At 51.0% G+C, this 18,629-nt stretch overlaps 1 long non-coding RNA gene across 1 annotated transcript; it reads right to left on the reverse strand.

The window, feature by feature from the left end:
- Positions 1–638: 638 nt before the first annotated feature.
- LOC140399743 (uncharacterized) lies at positions 639–8,236 on the reverse strand. Its single transcript, XR_011937838.1, has 2 exons — positions 8,101–8,236; positions 639–816 (listed from the first exon to the last, which is right to left on the reverse strand). It is a non-coding gene; the product is annotated as an uncharacterized lncRNA (long non-coding RNA).
- Between the last annotated feature and the right edge of the window lie 10,393 nt (positions 8,237–18,629).

The raw sequence follows: 18,629 nt of genomic DNA on the forward strand, positions 1-18,629 counted from the left end.
TACCAATGATGGGCGTGTACAGAACCACGGGTCACAGTCTGAGGATACAGGGTAAACCATTTCGGGCAGAGATAAGGGGACATTTCTTCACACAGAGAGGGGTGAGCCTGTGGAATTAATTGCCACAGGAAGTTGTTGATGCTAAAACGTTGAATATATTCAAGAGGCGGCTGAATATAACACTTGGGAAGATTGAGATCAAAGGCTATGGGGAGAAAGCAGGATTAGGCTGTTGAGTTGGATGATCAGCCATGATTGTGATGAATGGCGGAGTAGGCGCGAACGACCATAAGTCCTCCTTCTGCTCCTATCTTCTATGTACCTACATATCTATGTATGCCGAAGGGCCTGTTCCTGTGCTGTCTTGTTCTTTATTCTTTTTGAATGCAAAATGCCGCCACAGCGATAACTTGGTCCACTAACCTGGCACTCGGGTGAGTTCTTACACCTTTTTATTAGCATGGAACTTCGTCAGTCTAGCAGAGGCAGGAGACATCGGCAGACAATTATAGGGTTCGTTAATGTTTTAAATTGATGGTGCTTAGCATTTTTATATTTTTTAAATGTATACTTAATGTAAGGAATATATATATATATGTGTGTTTGTGAGTCTGTATATATCGAAGTCACAGAAGATGAATCATTATTTTCTTTAAACTTTGCTTTGGAATAAATACATTAATTCCATTTAAGCATCTATATTGGATGTGGTGATCACTCGATAACGGATACGATTGTCACGTGCCATCTTCTCAGTGATTGGCACATCACTGTATCTGGCCACGGCTTTCAGCCAATGTTTTCGAATATAACAAACTAAAAGTAAAAGAAAACATGATGAAGGAAGTAATTACGGGTTATTCAGCCTGATGGAGAACAATGAGAAAACAGAAAGCAGAATCTGTCAGCCTGACAGGGACACACTCGGCACAAAGCAGCAACATTACGTTTGTTGAATATAATAATATTCCACAGATTACAGCCTCACACCCCAAGACTTGATTAAACTCACTCCGTCTCTCCACCTCCTGTTCTGCACAAACTCACTCACTCCCTCCACCTCCTGGTCTGTACAAACTGACTCATTCACCTCCTGGTCGGTACAAACTCTCCCTCCCTCCACCTCCTGGTCTGCACAAACTCACTCCCTCCACCTCATGGTCTGATACAAACTCACTCACTCCACCTCCTGGTCTGTACAAACTTACTCCCTCCACCTCCTGGTCTGTACAAACTCACTCGCTCCACCTCCAGGTCTGTCAAAATTCCCTCCCTCCACCTCCTGGTCTGTACAAACTCACTCCCTCCACCTCCTGGTCTGTACAAACTTACTCCCTCCACCTCCTGGTCTGTACAAACTCACTCCCTCCACCTCCTGGTCTGTTAGAACTCCCTCCCTCCACCTCCTTGTCTGCACAAACTCACTCCCTCCACCTCCTGGTCTGATACAAACTCCCTCCCTCCACCCCCTGGTCTGTACAAACTTACTCCCTCCACCTCCTGCTCTGTACAAACTCTCTCCCTCCACCTCCTGGTCAGTACAAATTCTCTCCCTCCACCTCCTGGTCGGTACAAACTCCCTCCCTCCACCTACTGGTCTGTACAAACTCCCTCCCTCCACCTCCTGGTCTGTATAAACACTCCATCTCTCTACCTTCTGGTCTGTACAGACTCATTCTTCCGTCCACCACCTGTTCTGTACAAAGTCACTCCCTCTCTCCACCTTCTGGTCTGTACAAACGCACTCCCTCTCTCCACCTTCTGGTCTGATACAAACTCCCTCCCTCCACCTCCTGGTCTGCACAATCTCCCTCCCTCCACCTCCTGGTCTGATACAAACTCCCTCCCTCCACGTCCTGGTCTGTACAAACTCAATCACTCCACCTCCTGGTCTGTACAAACCCCCCTCCCTCCACCTGCTGGTCTGCACAAACTCCCTCCCTCCACCTCCTGGTCTGCACAAACTCACTCACACCACATCCTGGTCTGTACAAACTCCCTCCCACCACCTCCTGGTCTGCACAAACTCCCTCCCTCCACCTCCTGGTCTGCACAATCTCCCTCCCTCCACGTCCTGGCCTGTACAAACTCAATAACACCACCTCCTGGTCTGTACAAACTCACTCCCTCCACCTCATGGAGTTTGTATCAGAATACAAAGTCCCTCCCTCCAGGTCCTGGTCTGTAGATACTCACTCACTCCACCTCCTAGTCTGCACAAACTCCCTCCCTCCACGTCATGGTCTGCACAAACTCACTCCCTCCAGCTCCTGGTCTGCACAAGCTCACTCCCTCCATCTCGCGGTCTGATACATACTCCCTCCCTCCACCTACTGGTCTGTACAAACTCACTCTCTCCACCTCGTGGTCTGTAAAAACTCCCCCCCCTCCGCCCCTGCACCTCGTGGTCGGTACAAACTCCCTCCCTCCCTCCAACACCTGGTCTGTACAAAGTCACTCCCTCTCTCCACCTTCTGGTCTGTACAAACTCCCCCTCCCTCCACCCCCTGGTGTGCACAAACTCACTCCCTCCACCTCCTGGTCTGCACAAACTCACTCCCTCCACCTTTTGGTGTGTACAAAGTCACTCCCTCCACCTCCTGTTCTGTACAAACTCCGTCCCCTCCACCTCCTGTTCTGTACAAACTCCATTCCTCCACCTCCTGGTCTGCACAAAGTCACTCCCTCCACATCCTGGTCTGCACAAACTCACTCCCTCCACCCCCTGGTCTGCACAAACTCACTCCCTCCACCTCCTGGTCTCATACAAACTCCCTCCCTCCACGTCCTGGTCTGTAAAAACTCACTCACACCACCTCCTGGTCCGTACAACCTCCCTCCCTCCACCTCCTGGTCTGTACAAACTCCCTCTATCCACCTATTGGTCTCTACAAACTCTCTCCCTCCACCTCCTGGTCTGATACAATCTCCCTCCCTCCACCTACTGGTCTGTACAAACTCACTCCCTCCACCCCCTGGTCTGCACAAACTCACTCCCTCCACCTCCTGGTCTTATACAAACTCCCTCCCTCCACGTCCTGGTCTGTAAAAACTCACTCACACCACCTCCTGGTCCGTACAACCTCCCTCCCTCCACCTCCTGGTCTGTACAAACTCCCTCTATCCACCTATTGGTCTGTACAAACTCACTCCCTCCACCTCCTGGTCTGATACAATCTCCCTCCCTCCACCTACTGGTCTGTACAAACTCACTCCCTCCACCTTCTCGTCTGTACAAACTCCCCCTCCCTCCACCTAGTGGTCTGTACAAACTCACGCCCTCCACCTCCTGGTCTGTACAAATACTCCCTCTCTCTACCTTCTGGCCTGTACAGACTCATTCCCTCCGTCCACCACCTGGTCTGTACTAAGTCAATCCCTCTCTCCACCTCCTGGTCTGTAGAAACGCACTCCCTCTCTCCACCTTCTGGTCTGTACAAACGCACTCCCTCTCTCCACCTTCTGGTCTGTACAAACTCACTCCCTCCCTCCACATCCTGGTCTGTACAAACACACTCCCTCCGTCCACCTCCTGGCCTGTACAAACTGACTCCATCCCTCCACCTCTTGGTTGTGTACAAACGAATTCCTTCCCTCCCACCCTCTCCTTTTCCTGTACAGACTCACACCCGCCCTGTCTCCCACACACCGTCTTCTACAGACTCCGCCCCTCCCTCCGACTCACTGAACTGCACAGAATAATTTCCCTCCCTCTCTATGATTTAAAGTGATCCTCGCTCAATATTGACCTCCCACTTTCTTCCCTAGACAGATTTTGTCTTTCTAACTCTCTGATGTCTGCAGAATTACTCCCTCTCTCACACTCCCTGGCCAATATGCAACCGGTCCCTCCATTCCACTTCCTGTCCTACACAGACTCCCTCCCACCCGCTAGTCTGCGCAGATACACTCACTCCCTCTGTCCCACTTCCTGCTGTGTTCAATCCTACTCCCTCACTCCCCCTCTCCGGTCTGTTGGTTTTCTCTCTGAACTGCAGAGCATCTCTGTGCGTTGCCTCAGGATGGAGAACACCACCCCCACTATTCAGGAACACAGAGAATAAAACTTATATTTAGAGAACTGTTCGCAGCACCCAAAGAATCAAAACAGTTTCAGTGACAGGGGACGTTTACTCAAGGACCAACAATGTTTACTCCGAAAACAGTGCGGTCAATCATTTCACAGACTATCTCACAAAATAGAAAATTAGATGTGAAGGATGTAGAGTTTCTGTTCACGTTCGCGCAGAGAGTGATGTTGGTGCAGGACAATGCGAGAACCCCAGCTCCACACAGAATAACGACAGCATAACACCCATATTCCCTCTCCGAGGAAGAGGTCGACAGGGTAACCATTTGCTGCTTCCTCCAGAACACCACACTTCCGCAGTGCTGAGCCCCATCTTTGCAGTGGAAAATCAGCCCACAACAATGCAGCAGTCACACAGTGCTGAGCCCCATGTGCTGGAGTGAGACATCAATACAAAATAATGCAGCGCTCCCGCAGTGCTGAGCCCCATGTACTGGAGTGGGACATCAATAAAAAACAATGCAGCGCTCCCGCAGTGCTGAGCCCCATGTACTGGAGTGGGACATCAATTCAAAACAATGCAGCGCTCCCGCAGTGCTGAGCTCCATGTACTGGAGTGGGACATCAATAAAAAACAATGCAGCGCTCCCGCAGTGCTGAGCTCCATGTACTGGAGTGGGACATCAATTCAAAACAATGCAGCGCTCCCGCAGTGAGACATCAATCCACAACAATGCAGCAGTGACACAGTGCTGAGCTCCATGCATTAGACTGGAACATCAATCCACAACAATGCAGCGCTCCCGCAGTGCTGAGCTCCATGCATTAGACTGGGACATCAAACCACAACAATGCCGCGCTCTCGCAGTGTTGAGCTCCATGTACTGGAGTGGGACATCAATCCACAACAATGCAGAGCTCCCGCAGTGCTGAGCTCCATGCATTAGACTGGGACATCAAACCACAACAATGCCGCGCTCTCGCAGTGCTGAGCTCCATGCATTAGACTGGGACATCAATCCACAACAATGCAGCGCTCCCCCAGGACTGAGCTCCTTGTACGAGAGTGGGAAATCTACCCACAACAATGCAGCGCTCTGGACGTGCTGAGCTACATGTATTAGACTGGAACATCAATCCACAACAATGCAGCGCTCACGCAGTGCTGAACTCCCTCTATTAGGCAGGGACATCAATCCACAACAATGCAACGCTCCCGCAGCGCTGGGCTCCATGTATTAGACTGGGACATCAATCCACAACAATGCAGCGTTCCCACAATGCTGAGCTCCATGTATTAGGCAGGGATACCAATCAACAGCAATGCAGCGCTCCCACAATGCTGAGCTCCGTGTTTTCGACTGCGACATCAATCAACAACAGTGCAGCGCTCTCGCAGTGCTGAGCTCCGTGTTTTAGACTGGCGCATCAACCCACAATAATGCAACGCTCTCGCAGTGCTGAGCTCCGAGTTCTGGAGGGGGCATCTGCTTAAACAGTGCTGCACTCTGGAAGTGCTGAACGTCATGTACTGAAGTGGAGCATTAACACACATCAGTGCAGCACTCGCGCAGTGCTGAGCTTCATGTACTGGAGTGGACATTAACCCACAACAGTGCAGCGTTCGCGCGATGCTGAGCTCCAAGTATTTGAGTGAAACATCAAGACACAACAGTGCCGCACTCCCGCAGTGCTGAGCTCCATGTACTGGTGTGGTACATCAATCCACAACAGTGCAGCGTTCTCGCAGTGCTGAGCTCCATGTACTGGAGTGGAACATCAATCCACAACAGTGCAGCGTTCTCGCAGTGCTGAGCTCCATGTACAGTAGTGAAACATCAACCCCCAACAGTGCAGCACTCCAGCAGTGCTGAACTCTAAGTACTTGAGTGAAACATGAATACACAACAGTGCCGCACTCCCGCAGTGCTGAGCTCCATATCCTGGAGTGGAACATCAATATACAACAGTGCAGAATTCCCGCAGTGCTGAGCTCCGTGCGCTGGTGTGTGATCTCAACCCACAACAATGCAGCACTTGCGCAATGCTGAGCTCCATGTACTGGTGCGGGACATCAAACCACAACAGTGCAGCATTCCCGCAGTGCTCAGCTCCATGTACTGGACTGGGACACCAACCACAACAGTGCAGCATTCCCGCAGTGCTCAGCTCCATGTACTGGACTGGGACACCAACCACAACAGTGCCGCACTCCCGCAGTGCTCAGCTCCATGTACTGGACTGGGACACCAACCACAACAGTGCAGCATTCCCGCAGTGCTCAGCTCCATGTACTGGACTGGGACACCAACCACAACAGTGCCGCACTCCCGCAGTGCTGAGCTCCATGTACTGGACTGGGACACCAATCACAACAGTGCAGCATTCCCGCAGTGCTCAGCTCCATGCACTAGTGCGGGACATCAAACCACAACAGTGCCGCACTCCCGCAGTGCTCAGCTCCATGTACTGGACTGGGACACCAACCACAACAGTGCAGCATTCCCGCAGTGCTCAGCTCCATGTACTGGACTGGGACACCAACCACAACAGTGCAGCATTCCCGCAGTGCTCAGCTCCATGCACTGGTGCGGGACATCAAACCACAACAGTGCCGCATTCCCGCAGTGCTCAGCTCCATGCACTGGACTGGGACACCAACCACAACAGTGCAGCATTCCCGCAGTGCTCAGCTCCATGCACTGGACTGGGACACCAACCACAACTGTGCCGCACTCCCGCAGTGCTCAGCTCCATGCACTGGACTGGGACACCAACCACAACTGTGCCGCACTCCCGCAGTGCTCTGCTCCGTGCACTGGACTGGGACACCAACCACAACTGTGCCGCACTCCCGCAGTGCTCAGTTCCATGCACTGGACTGGGACACCAACCACAACAGTGCCGCACTCCCGCAGTGCTCAGCTCCATGCACTGGACTGGGACACCAACCACAACAGTGCAGCATTCCCGCAGTGCTCAGCTCCATGTACTGGACTGGGACACCAACCACAACAGTGCAGCATTCCCGCAGTGCTCAGCTCCGTGCACTGGGCTGTGACCTCAACCCACAAACATTCATCAACTCCCAATTTAGACAAAGACTGGCCCCAGTTATTGACAATGAATCATTTCACCCCTTGTCATATTTATTTAATCCACCTTCTCACCCCCACATCATTATGAAAGGGGCAGTGTTAATCCAGCTGAATGCATCTGGTTCAATCTATTTTCATCGCTCTACCCATTGATATTTTTCTTTTTGCTTTATTCTTCCGTGTGATATGGGCATTGTTGGCACGACCAGCATTTGTTTCCCATCCCCTGCACTTAGTTGCTGAGGGCCTTGCCAGACCATTCAAGTTGGTCTGGAGTCACGGGTAGGCCAGTGCGGCCCAGGAGATGACTCAACCAGATGGGTTTTAAAAGCAGCGACAATGATTTCATGATGCTGATAAGATTCAAATTCCATCGCCTGCCGTGGAAGAATTGGAAACCCGTTTCTCGGGATTGCGCGTTCAGTAACTATTCCACATCTCATAATGAAAAGGTCCCACCTGTCTGGGGACTTTTGCAATAGAAAACTTCAGCCTCGCTTCTAATTCCCCATTTCTACATCTGAGGCTAGACAATTAGTGTGGGGAGAAAGGGCCAGAAGGAGACCCTGACCCTATCCTCACACACAGTCCACACTTCACAATCTGTATCAGATGTCAGTGATCGGGAGCAGCAAGTGTGAATAAGGCAATGAGGACAATTTTAGGGTTTTCTATCCAGATCAATGGTCCCATTGAGATTCAGCAACGTCACCCCGCCCAGTAATTTCTGTTTTCAATATTGGCCTGTGTGGATCAGATCCCAACACCAACAAGCCTCACGAAGCACTCAGTGAGGAAACCACCAGAGAATTACTGAAGGAGATAGCTTGGAGTGAATTCTTCAGTTTGTTTTCGAATCTCACAATCTCTTAACCAATCAAACCATTACACTTCAAGAAAATGCAATCGATTTAAAATTAAGCTGTATGAACTCCAGCTGCTTTTGTATTGGCGAAATTTACAGATTCTTACTTCCTTTCTTGCTTGCTTTCGCTCCAGTAGGATTGTGCTGAGTCAGCACTAGAAGTACAAGCACCAAGAACAGCGCTTTCTGCATCTTCGCTGGGGTCTGTCAGAGTTACGGTCAGAATGCTGGTGTAGATCTGCTCTCTATCTACTCACGGAGTTATGTTGCGTTTGTAATCACACGAGCGGGCGTGCCTGGTTTCTGGTGATGTCATTTGAAAATTTGTTTTCCTGCGTGGTGCCTTATTTCTATGAATGTCGCCTTCAGCAAAACGATACCCACACACCTGTTTAGCCGAACAATTCAAAGGGATCTGCAGTGAATCTCGCTACTGTTCCACCTGGTGTGAGCCTGTTGCTGACAGCCTTTCCGTCGTCCTTCAGGGAGCTGTGCTTAGAGTGCACATAGACATATACTGCCTGTAAAAATCTTCATGGATTTGTATGAACTGCCATTTTTGGGAAGGGTAAGAGCACATCTGATTTTAGAATTCCTATCTCGGTGTTTACGGCTATCTACATATGCTATCCATGTGCAGGTCCAGACATTGTGGGCACTCTTCATAATTGAGACATTATTTCCGTACACTCTCTCCCTGTAACTTTTGTGAAAATCCATCACCTCACATCTCTCTGTTTTATTTTCCAGCTGCCTCTTCCCTGTCCATTCTGCTGCCCCATGGATATCGTTTTGCAAGTGAATGGCATTATCCTCAGTGTTTGACTATTGCATCTTTCCATTACCAATTCGATACCCACCCCTTCCTGATCCCCATCCCGTCATATCACACAAACTTAAACAGCACAAAGCTTTCCCACATGAACGAGTGCAGATGTTGAAGTTGGTGAATTAATGCGGTCACGGTGCAGAGGAAAATCAGCGATCACGTAACCAGGTCGCAGTATCGAAACCACTGTGCTTGTGACCAACGGGGCAGCATGAAAACACAGACAGAAGCTGCTCTCTGACTCAGTGCTGCAGTGAAAGCTCAGACAGAAGCTGCTCTCTGTCTCAGTGCTGCAGTGAAACCTCAGACAGAAGCTGCTCTCTGTCTCAGTGCTGCAGTGAAAGCTCAGGCAGAAGATGCTCTCTGTCTCAGTGCTGCAGTGAAAGCTCAGACAGAAGCTGCTCTCTGTCTCAGTGCTGCAGTAACAGCTCAGACAGAAGCTGCTCTCTGTCTCAATGCTGCAGTGAAATCTCAGACAGAAGCTGCTCTCTGTCTCAGTGCTGCAGTGAAAGCTCAGACAGAAGCTGCTCTCTGTCTCAGTGCTGCAGTGAAAGCTCAGACAGAAGCTGTTCTCTGTCTCAGTGCCGCAGTGAAAGCTCAGACAGAAGCTGTTCTCTGTCTCAGTGCTGCAGTGAAAGTTCAGACAGAAGCTGCTCTCTGTCTCAGTGCTGCAGTGAAAGCTCAGACAGAAGCTGTTCTCTGTCTCAGTGCTGCAGTGAAAGCTCAGACAGAAGCTGCTCTCTGTCTCAGTGCTGCAGTGAAAGCTCAGACAGAAGCTGCTCTCTGTCTCAGTGCTGCAGTGAAAGCTCAGACAGAAGCTGCTCTCTGTCTCAGTGCTGCAGTGAAAGCTCAGACAGAAGCTGCTCTCTGTCTCAGTGCTGCAGTGAAAGCTCAGACAGAAGCTGCTCTCTGTCTCAGTGCTGCAGTGAAAGCTCAGACAGAAGCTGCTCTCTGTCTCAGTGCTGCAGTGAAAGCTCAGACAGAAGCTGCTCTCTGTCTCAGTGCTGCAGTGAAAGCTCAGACAGAAGCTGCTCTCTGTCTCAGTGCTGCAGTGAAAGCTCAGACAGAAGCTGCTCTCTGTCTCAATGCTGCAGTGAAAGCTCAGACAGAAGCTGCTCTCTGTCTCAGTGCTGCAGTGAAAGCTCAGACAGAAGCTGCTCTCTGTCTCAGTGCTGCAGTGAAAGCTCAGACAGAAGCTGCTCTCTGTCTCAGTGCTGCAGTGAAAGCTCAGACATAAGCTGCTCTCTGTCTCAGTGCTGCAGTGAAAGCTCAGACAGAAGCTGCTCTCTGTCTCAGTGCTGCAGTGAAAGCTCAGACAGAAGCTGCTCTCTGTCTCAGTGCTGCAGTGAAAGCTCAGACAGAAGCTGCTCTCTGTCTCAATGCTGCAGTGAAAGCTCAGACAGAAGCTGCTCTCTGTCTCAATGCTGCAGTGAAAGCTCAGACAGAAGCTGCTCCCTGTTTCAATGCTGCAGTGAAAGCTCAGACAGAAGCTTCTCTGTGTCTCAGTGCTGCAGTGAAAGCTCAGACAGAAGCTGCTCCCCCTCTCAGTGCTGCAGTGAAAGCTCAGACAGAAGCTCCTCTCTGTCTCAGTGCTGCAGTGAAAGCTCAGACAGAAGCTGCTCTCTGTCTCAGTGCTGCAGTGAAAGCTCAGACAGAAGCTGCTCTCTGTCACAATGCTGCAGTGAAAGCTCAGACAGAAGCTATTCTCTCTGTCTCAGTGCTGCAGTGAAAGCTCAGACAGAAGCTGCTATCTGTCTCAGTGCTGCAGTGAAACCTCAGACAGAAGCTGCTCTCTGTCTCAGTGCTGCAGTGAAAGCTCAGACAGAAGCTGCTCTCTGTCTCAATGCTGCAGTGAAATCTCAGACAGAAGCTGCTCTCTGTCTCAGTGCTGCAGTGAAAGCTCAGACAGAAGCTGCTCTCTGTCTCAATGCTGCAGTGAAAGCTCAGAAAGAAGCTGCTCTCTGTCTCAATGCTGCAGTGAAAGCTCAGACAGAAGCTGCTCTCTGTCTCAGTGCTGCAGTGAAAGCTCAGACAGAAGCTGTTCTCTGTCTCAGTACCGCAGTGAAAGCTCAGACAGAAGCTGTTCTCTGTCTCAGTGCTGCAGTGAAAGCTCAGACAGAAGCTGCTCTCTGTCTCAGTGCTGCAGTGAAAGCTCGGACAGAAGCTGCTCTCTGTCTCAGTGCTGCAGTGAAAGCTCAGACAGAAGCTGCTCTCTGTCTCAGTGCTGCAGTGAAAGCTCAGTCAGAAGCTGTTCTCTGTCTCAGTGCTGCAGTGAAAGCTCAGACAGAAGCTGCCCTCTGTCTCAGTGCTGCAGTGAATGCTCAGACAGAAGCTGCTCTCTGTCTCAGTGCTGCAGTGAAAGCTCAGACAGAAGCTGCTCTCTGTCTCAGTGCTGCAGTGAAAGCTCAGACAGAAGCTGCTCTCTGTCTCTGTGCTGCAGTGAAAGCTCAGACAGAAGCTGCTCTCTGTCTCAATGCTGCAGTGAAATCTCAGACAGAAGCTGCTCTCTGTCTCAGTGCTGCAGTGAAAGCTCAGACAGAAGCTGCTCTCTGTCTCAGTACTGCAGTGAAAGCTCAGACAGAAGCTGTTCTCTGTCTCAGTGCCGCAGTGAAAGCTCAGACAGAAGCTGTTCTCTGTCTCAGTGCTGCAGTGAAAGCTCAGACAGAAGCTGTTCTCTGTCTCAGTGCTGCAGTGAAAGCTCAGACAGAAGCTGCTCTCTGTCTCAATGCTGCAGTGAAAGCTCAGACAGAAGCTGCTCTCTGTCTCAGTGCTGCAGTGAAAGCTCAGACAGACGCTGTTCTCTGTCTCAGTGCTGCAGTGAAAGCTCAGACAGAAGCTGCTCTCTGTCTCAGTGCTGCAGTGAAAGCTCAGACAGAAGCTGCTCTCTGTCTCAGTGCTGCAGTGAAAGCTCAGACAGAAGCTGATCTCTGTCTCAGTGCTGCAGTGAAAGCTCAGACAGAAGCTGCTCTCTGTCTCAGTGCTGCAGTGAAAGCTCAGACAGAAGCTGCTCTCTGTCTCAGTGCTGCAGTGAAAGCTCAGACAGAAGCTGCTCTCTGTCTCAGTGCTGCAGTGTAAGCTCAGACAGAAGCTGCTCTCTGTCTCAGTGCTGCAGTGAAAGCTCAGACAGAAGCTGCTCTCTGTCTCAGTGCTGCAGTGAAAGCTCAGACAGAAGCTGCTCACTTTCTCAGTGCTGCAGTGAAAGCTCAGACAGAAGCTGCTCTCTGTCTCAATGCTGCAGTGAAAGCTCAGACAGAAGCTGCTCTCTGTCTCAGTGCTGCAGTGAAAGCTCAGACAGAAGCTGCTCTCTGTCTCAATGCTGCAGTGAAAGCTCAGACAGAAGCTGCTCTCTGTCTCAGTACTGCAGTGAAAGCTCAGACAGAAGCTGCTCTCTGTCTCAGTGCTGCAGTGAAAGCTCAGACAGAAGCTGCTCTCTGTCTCAGTGCTGCAGTGAAATCTCAGACATAAGCTGCTCTCTGTCTCAGTGCTGCAGTGAAAGCTCAGACAGAAGCTGCTCTCTGTCTCAGTGCTGCAGTGAAAGCTCAAACAGAATCTGCTCTCTGTCTCAGTGCTGCAGTGAAAGCTCAGACAGAAGCTGCTCTCTGTCTCAATGCTGCAGTGAAAGCTCAGACAGAAGCTGCTCTCTGTCTCAATGCTGCAGTGAAAGCTCAGACAGAAGCTGCTATCTGACTCAGTGCTGCAGTGAAAGCTCAAACAGAATCTGCTCTCTGTCTCAGTGCTGCAGTGAAAGCTCAGACAGAAGCTGCTCTCTGTCTCAGTGCTGCAGTGAAAGCTCAGACAGAAGCTGCTCTCTGTCTCAATGCTGCAGTGAAAGCTCAGACAGAAGCTGCTCTCTGTCTCAGTGCTGCAGTGAAAGCTCAGACAGAAGCTGCTCTCTGTCTCAATGCTGCAGTGAAAGCTCAGACAGAAGCTGCTCCCTGTGTCAATGCTGCAGTGAAAGCTCAGACAGAAGCTTCTCTGTGTCTCAGTGCTGCAGTGAAAGCTCAGACAGACGCTGCTCTCTGTCTCAGTGCTGCAGTGAAAGCTCAGACAGAAGCTGCTCTCTGTCTCAGTGCTGCAGTGAAAGCTCAGACAGAAGCTGCTCTCTGTCTCAGTGCGCAGTGAAAGCTCAGACAGAAGCTGCTCTCTGTCTCAGTGCTGCAGTGAAAGCTCAGACAGAAGCTGCTCTCTGTCTCAGTGCTGCAGTGAAAGCTCAGACAGAAGCTGCTCCCTCTCTCAGTGCTGCAGTGAAAGCTCAGACATAAGCTGCTCTCTGTCTCAGTGCTGCAGTGAAAGCTCAGACAGAAGCTGCTCTCTGTCTCAGTGCTGCAGTGAAAGCTCAGACAGAAGCTGTTCTCTGTCTCAGTGCTGCAATGAAAGCTCAGACAGAAGCTGCTCTCTGTCTCAGTGCTGCAGTGAAAGCTCAGACAGAAGCTGCTCTCTGTCGCAATGCTGCAGTGAAAGCTCAAACAGAAGCTGCTCTCTGTCTCAATGCTGCAGTGAAACCTCAGACTGAAGCTTCTCTGTGTCTCAGTGCTGCAGTGAAAGCTCAGACAGAAGCTGCTCCCCCTCTCAGTGCTGCAGTGAAAGCTCAGACATAAGCTGCTCTCTGTCTCAGTGCTGCAGTGAAAGCTCAGACAGAAGCTGCTCTCTGTCTCAGTGCTGCAGTGAAAGCTCAGACAGAAGCTGCTCTCTGTCTCAGTGCTGCAATGAAAGCTCAGACAGAAGCTGCTCTCTGTCTCAGTGCTGCAGTGAAAGCTCAGACAGAAGCTGCTCTCTGTCACAGTGCTGCAGTGAAAGCTCAGACAGAAGCTGCTCTCTGTCTCAGTGCTGCAGTGAAAGCTCAGACAGAAGCTGCTCTCTGTCTCAGTGCTACAGTGAAAGCTCAGACAGAAGCTGCTCTCTGTCTCAATGCTCCAGTGAAAGCTCAGACAGAAGCTGCTCTCTGTCTCAATGCTGCAGTGAAAGCTCAGACAGAAGCTGCTCTCTGTCTCAGTGCTGCAGTGAAAGCTCAGACAGAAGCTGCTCTCTGTCTCAGTGCTGCAGTGAAAGCTCAGACAGAAGCTGCTCTCTGTCTCAGTGCTGCAGTGAAAGCTCAGACATAAGATGCTCTCTGTCTCAGTGCTGCAGTGAAAGCTCAGACAGAAGCTGCTCTCTGTCTCAATGCTGCAGTGAAAGCTCAGACAGAAGCTGCTCTCTGTCTCAATGCTGCAGTGAAAGCTCAGACAGAAGCTGCTCTCTGTCTCAGTGCTGCAGTGAAAGCTCAGACAGAAGCTGCTCTCTGTCTCAGTGCTGCAGTGAAAGCTCAGACAGAAGCTGCTCTCTGTCGCAATGCTGCAGTGAATGCTCAGGCAGAAGCTGCTCTCTGTCTCAGTGCTGCAGTGAAAGCTCAGACAGAAGCTGCTCTCTGTCTCAGTGCTGCAGTGAAAGCTCAGACAGAAGCTGCTCCCTCTCTCAGTGCTGCAGTGAAAGCTCAGACAGAAGCTGCTCTCTGTCTCAGTGCTGCAGTGAAAGCTCAGACAGAAGCTGCTCTCTGTCTCAGTGCTGCAGTGAAAGCTCAGACAGAAGCTGCTCTCTGTCTCAATGCTGCAGTGAAAGCTCAGACAGTAGCTGCTCTCTGTCGCAATGCTGCAGTGAAAGCTCAAACAGAAGCTGCTCTCTGTCTCAATGCTGCAGTGAAAGCTCAGACAGAAGCTTCTCTGTGTCTCAGTGCTGCAGTGAAAGCTCAGACAGAAGCTGCTCCCTCTCTCAGTGCTGCAGTGAAAGCTCAGACATAAGCTGCTCTCTGTCTCAGTGCTGCAGTGAAAGCTCAGACAGAAGCTGCTCTCTGTCTCAATGCTGCAGTGAAAGCTCAGACAGAAGCTGCTCTCTGTCGCAATGCTGCAGTGAAAGCTCAGACAGAAGCTGCTCTCTGTCTCAGTGCTGCAGTGAAAGCTCAGACAGAAGCTGCTCTCTGTCTCAGTGCTGCAGTGAAAGCTCAGACAGAAGCTGCTCTCTGTCTCAATGCTGCAGTGAAAGCTCAGACAGAAGCTGCTCTCTGTCTCAGTGCTGCAGTGAAAGCTCAGACAGAAGCTGCTCTCTGTCTCAATGCTGCAGTGAAAGCTCAGAAAGAAGCTGCTCCCTGTCTCAATGCTGCAGTGAATGCTCAGACAGAAGCTTCTCTGTGTCTCAGTGCTGCAGTGAAAGCTCAGACAGAAGCAGCTCCCTCTCTCAGTACTGCAGTGAAAGCTCAGACAGAAGCTGCTCTCTGTCTCAATGCTGCAGTGAAAGCTCAGAAAGAAGCTGCTCCCTGTCTCAATGCTGCAGTGAATGCTCAGACAGAAGCTTCTCTGTGTCTCAGTGCTGCAGTGAAAGCTCAGACAGAAGCTGCTCTCTGTCTCAGTACTGCAGTGAAAGCTCAGACAGAAGCTGCTCTCTGTCTCAGTGCTGCAGTGAAAGCTCAGACAGAAGCTGCTCTCTGTCTCAGTGCTGCAGTGAAATCTCAGACATAAGCTGCTCTCTGTCTCAGTGCTGCAGTGAAAGCTCAGACAGAAGCTGCTCTCTGTCTCAGTGCTGCAGTGAAAGCTCAAACAGAATCTGCTCTCTGTCTCAGTGCTGCAGTGAAAGCTCAGACAGAAGCTGCTCTCTGTCTCAATGCTGCAGTGAAAGCTCAGACAGAAGCTGCTCTCTGTCTCAATGCTGCAGTGAAAGCTCAGACAGAAGCTGCTATCTGACTCAGTGCTGCAGTGAAAGCTCAAACAGAATCTGCTCTCTGTCTCAGTGCTGCAGTGAAAGCTCAGACAGAAGCTGCTCTCTGTCTCAGTGCTGCAGTGAAAGCTCAGACAGAAGCTGCTCTCTGTCTCAATGCTGCAGTGAAAGCTCAGACAGAAGCTGCTCTCTGTCTCAGTGCTGCAGTGAAAGCTCAGACAGAAGCTGCTCTCTGTCTCAATGCTGCAGTGAAAGCTCAGACAGAAGCTGCTCCCTGTGTCAATGCTGCAGTGAAAGCTCAGACAGAAGCTTCTCTGTGTCTCAGTGCTGCAGTGAAAGCTCAGACAGACGCTGCTCTCTGTCTCAGTGCTGCAGTGAAAGCTCAGACAGAAGCTGCTCTCTGTCTCAGTGCTGCAGTGAAAGCTCAGACAGAAGCTGCTCTCTGTCTCAGTGCGCAGTGAAAGCTCAGACAGAAGCTGCTCTCTGTCTCAGTGCTGCAGTGAAAGCTCAGACAGAAGCTGCTCTCTGTCTCAGTGCTGCAGTGAAAGCTCAGACAGAAGCTGCTCCCTCTCTCAGTGCTGCAGTGAAAGCTCAGACATAAGCTGCTCTCTGTCTCAGTGCTGCAGTGAAAGCTCAGACAGAAGCTGCTCTCTGTCTCAGTGCTGCAGTGAAAGCTCAGACAGAAGCTGTTCTCTGTCTCAGTGCTGCAATGAAAGCTCAGACAGAAGCTGCTCTCTGTCTCAGTGCTGCAGTGAAAGCTCAGACAGAAGCTGCTCTCTGTCGCAATGCTGCAGTGAAAGCTCAAACAGAAGCTGCTCTCTGTCTCAATGCTGCAGTGAAACCTCAGACTGAAGCTTCTCTGTGTCTCAGTGCTGCAGTGAAAGCTCAGACAGAAGCTGCTCCCCCTCTCAGTGCTGCAGTGAAAGCTCAGACATAAGCTGCTCTCTGTCTCAGTGCTGCAGTGAAAGCTCAGACAGAAGCTGCTCTCTGTCTCAGTGCTGCAGTGAAAGCTCAGACAGAAGCTGCTCTCTGTCTCAGTGCTGCAATGAAAGCTCAGACAGAAGCTGCTCTCTGTCTCAGTGCTGCAGTGAAAGCTCAGACAGAAGCTGCTCTCTGTCACAGTGCTGCAGTGAAAGCTCAGACAGAAGCTGCTCTCTGTCTCAGTGCTGCAGTGAAAGCTCAGACAGAAGCTGCTCTCTGTCTCAGTGCTACAGTGAAAGCTCAGACAGAAGCTGCTCTCTGTCTCAATGCTCCAGTGAAAGCTCAGACAGAAGCTGCTCTCTGTCTCAATGCTGCAGTGAAAGCTCAGACAGAAGCTGCTCTCTGTCTCAGTGCTGCAGTGAAAGCTCAGACAGAAGCTGCTCTCTGTCTCAGTGCTGCAGTGAAAGCTCAGACAGAAGCTGCTCTCTGTCTCAGTGCTGCAGTGAAAGCTCAGACATAAGATGCTCTCTGTCTCAGTGCTGCAGTGAAAGCTCAGACAGAAGCTGCTCTCTGTCTCAATGCTGCAGTGAAAGCTCAGACAGAAGCTGCTCTCTGTCTCAATGCTGCAGTGAAAGCTCAGACAGAAGCTGCTCTCTGTCTCAGTGCTGCAGTGAAAGCTCAGACAGAAGCTGCTCTCTGTCTCAGTGCTGCAGTGAAAGCTCAGACAGAAGCTGCTCTCTGTCGCAATGCTGCAGTGAATGCTCAGGCAGAAGCTGCTCTCTGTCTCAGTGCTGCAGTGAAAGCTCAGACAGAAGCTGCTCTCTGTCTCAGTGCTGCAGTGAAAGCTCAGACAGAAGCTGCTCCCTCTCTCAGTGCTGCAGTGAAAGCTCAGACAGAAGCTGCTCTCTGTCTCAGTGCTGCAGTGAAAGCTCAGACAGAAGCTGCTCTCTGTCTCAGTGCTGCAGTGAAAGCTCAGACAGAAGCTGCTCTCTGTCTCAATGCTGCAGTGAAAGCTCAGACAGTAGCTGCTCTCTGTCGCAATGCTGCAGTGAAAGCTCAAACAGAAGCTGCTCTCTGTCTCAATGCTGCAGTGAAAGCTCAGACAGAAGCTTCTCTGTGTCTCAGTGCTGCAGTGAAAGCTCAGACAGAAGCTGCTCCCTCTCTCAGTGCTGCAGTGAAAGCTCAGACATAAGCTGCTCTCTGTCTCAGTGCTGCAGTGAAAGCTCAGACAGAAGCTGCTCTCTGTCTCAATGCTGCAGTGAAAGCTCAGACAGAAGCTGCTCTCTGTCGCAATGCTGCAGTGAAAGCTCAGACAGAAGCTGCTCTCTGTCTCAGTGCTGCAGTGAAAGCTCAGACAGAAGCTGCTCTCTGTCTCAGTGCTGCAGTGAAAGCTCAGACAGAAGCTGCTCTCTGTCTCAATGCTGCAGTGAAAGCTCAGACAGAAGCTGCTCTCTGTCTCAGTGCTGCAGTGAAAGCTCAGACAGAAGCTGCTCTCTGTCTCAATGCTGCAGTGAAAGCTCAGAAAGAAGCTGCTCCCTGTCTCAATGCTGCAGTGAATGCTCAGACAGAAGCTTCTCTGTGTCTCAGTGCTGCAGTGAAAGCTCAGACAGAAGCAGCTCCCTCTCTCAGTGCTGCAGTGAAAGCTCAGACAGAAGCTGCTCTCTGTCTCAGTGCTGGAGTGAAAGCTCAGACAGAAGCTGCTCTCTGTCTCAGTGCTGCAGTGAAAGCTCAGACAGAAGCTGCTCTCTGTCTCAATGCTGCAGTGAAAGCTCAGACAGAAGCTGCTCTCTGACGCAATGATGCAGTGAAAGCTCAAACAGAAGCTGCTCTCTGTCTCAATGCTGCAGTGAAAGCTCAGACAGAAGCTTCTCTGTGTCTCAGTGCTGCAGTGAAAGCTCAGACAGAAGCTGCTCCCTCTCTCAGTGCTGCAGTGAAAGCTCAGACATAAGCTGCTCTCTGTCTCAGTGCTGCAGTGAAAGCTCAGACAGAAGCTGCTCTCTGTCTCAATGTTGCAGTGAAAGCTCAGACAGAAGCTGCTCTCTGTCGCAATGCTGCAGTGAAAGCTCAGACAGAAGCTGCTCTCTGTCTCAGTGCTGCAGTGAAAGCTCAGACAGAAGCTGCTCTCTGTCTCAGTGCAGCAGTGAAAGCTCAGACAGAAGCTGCTCCCTCTCTCAGTGCTGCAGTGAAAGCTCAGACAGAAGC

Source organism: Scyliorhinus torazame, chromosome 23 (assembly GCF_047496885.1).
Source record: "Scyliorhinus torazame isolate Kashiwa2021f chromosome 23, sScyTor2.1, whole genome shotgun sequence".
Lineage (NCBI taxonomy): Eukaryota > Metazoa > Chordata > Chondrichthyes > Carcharhiniformes > Scyliorhinidae > Scyliorhinus > Scyliorhinus torazame.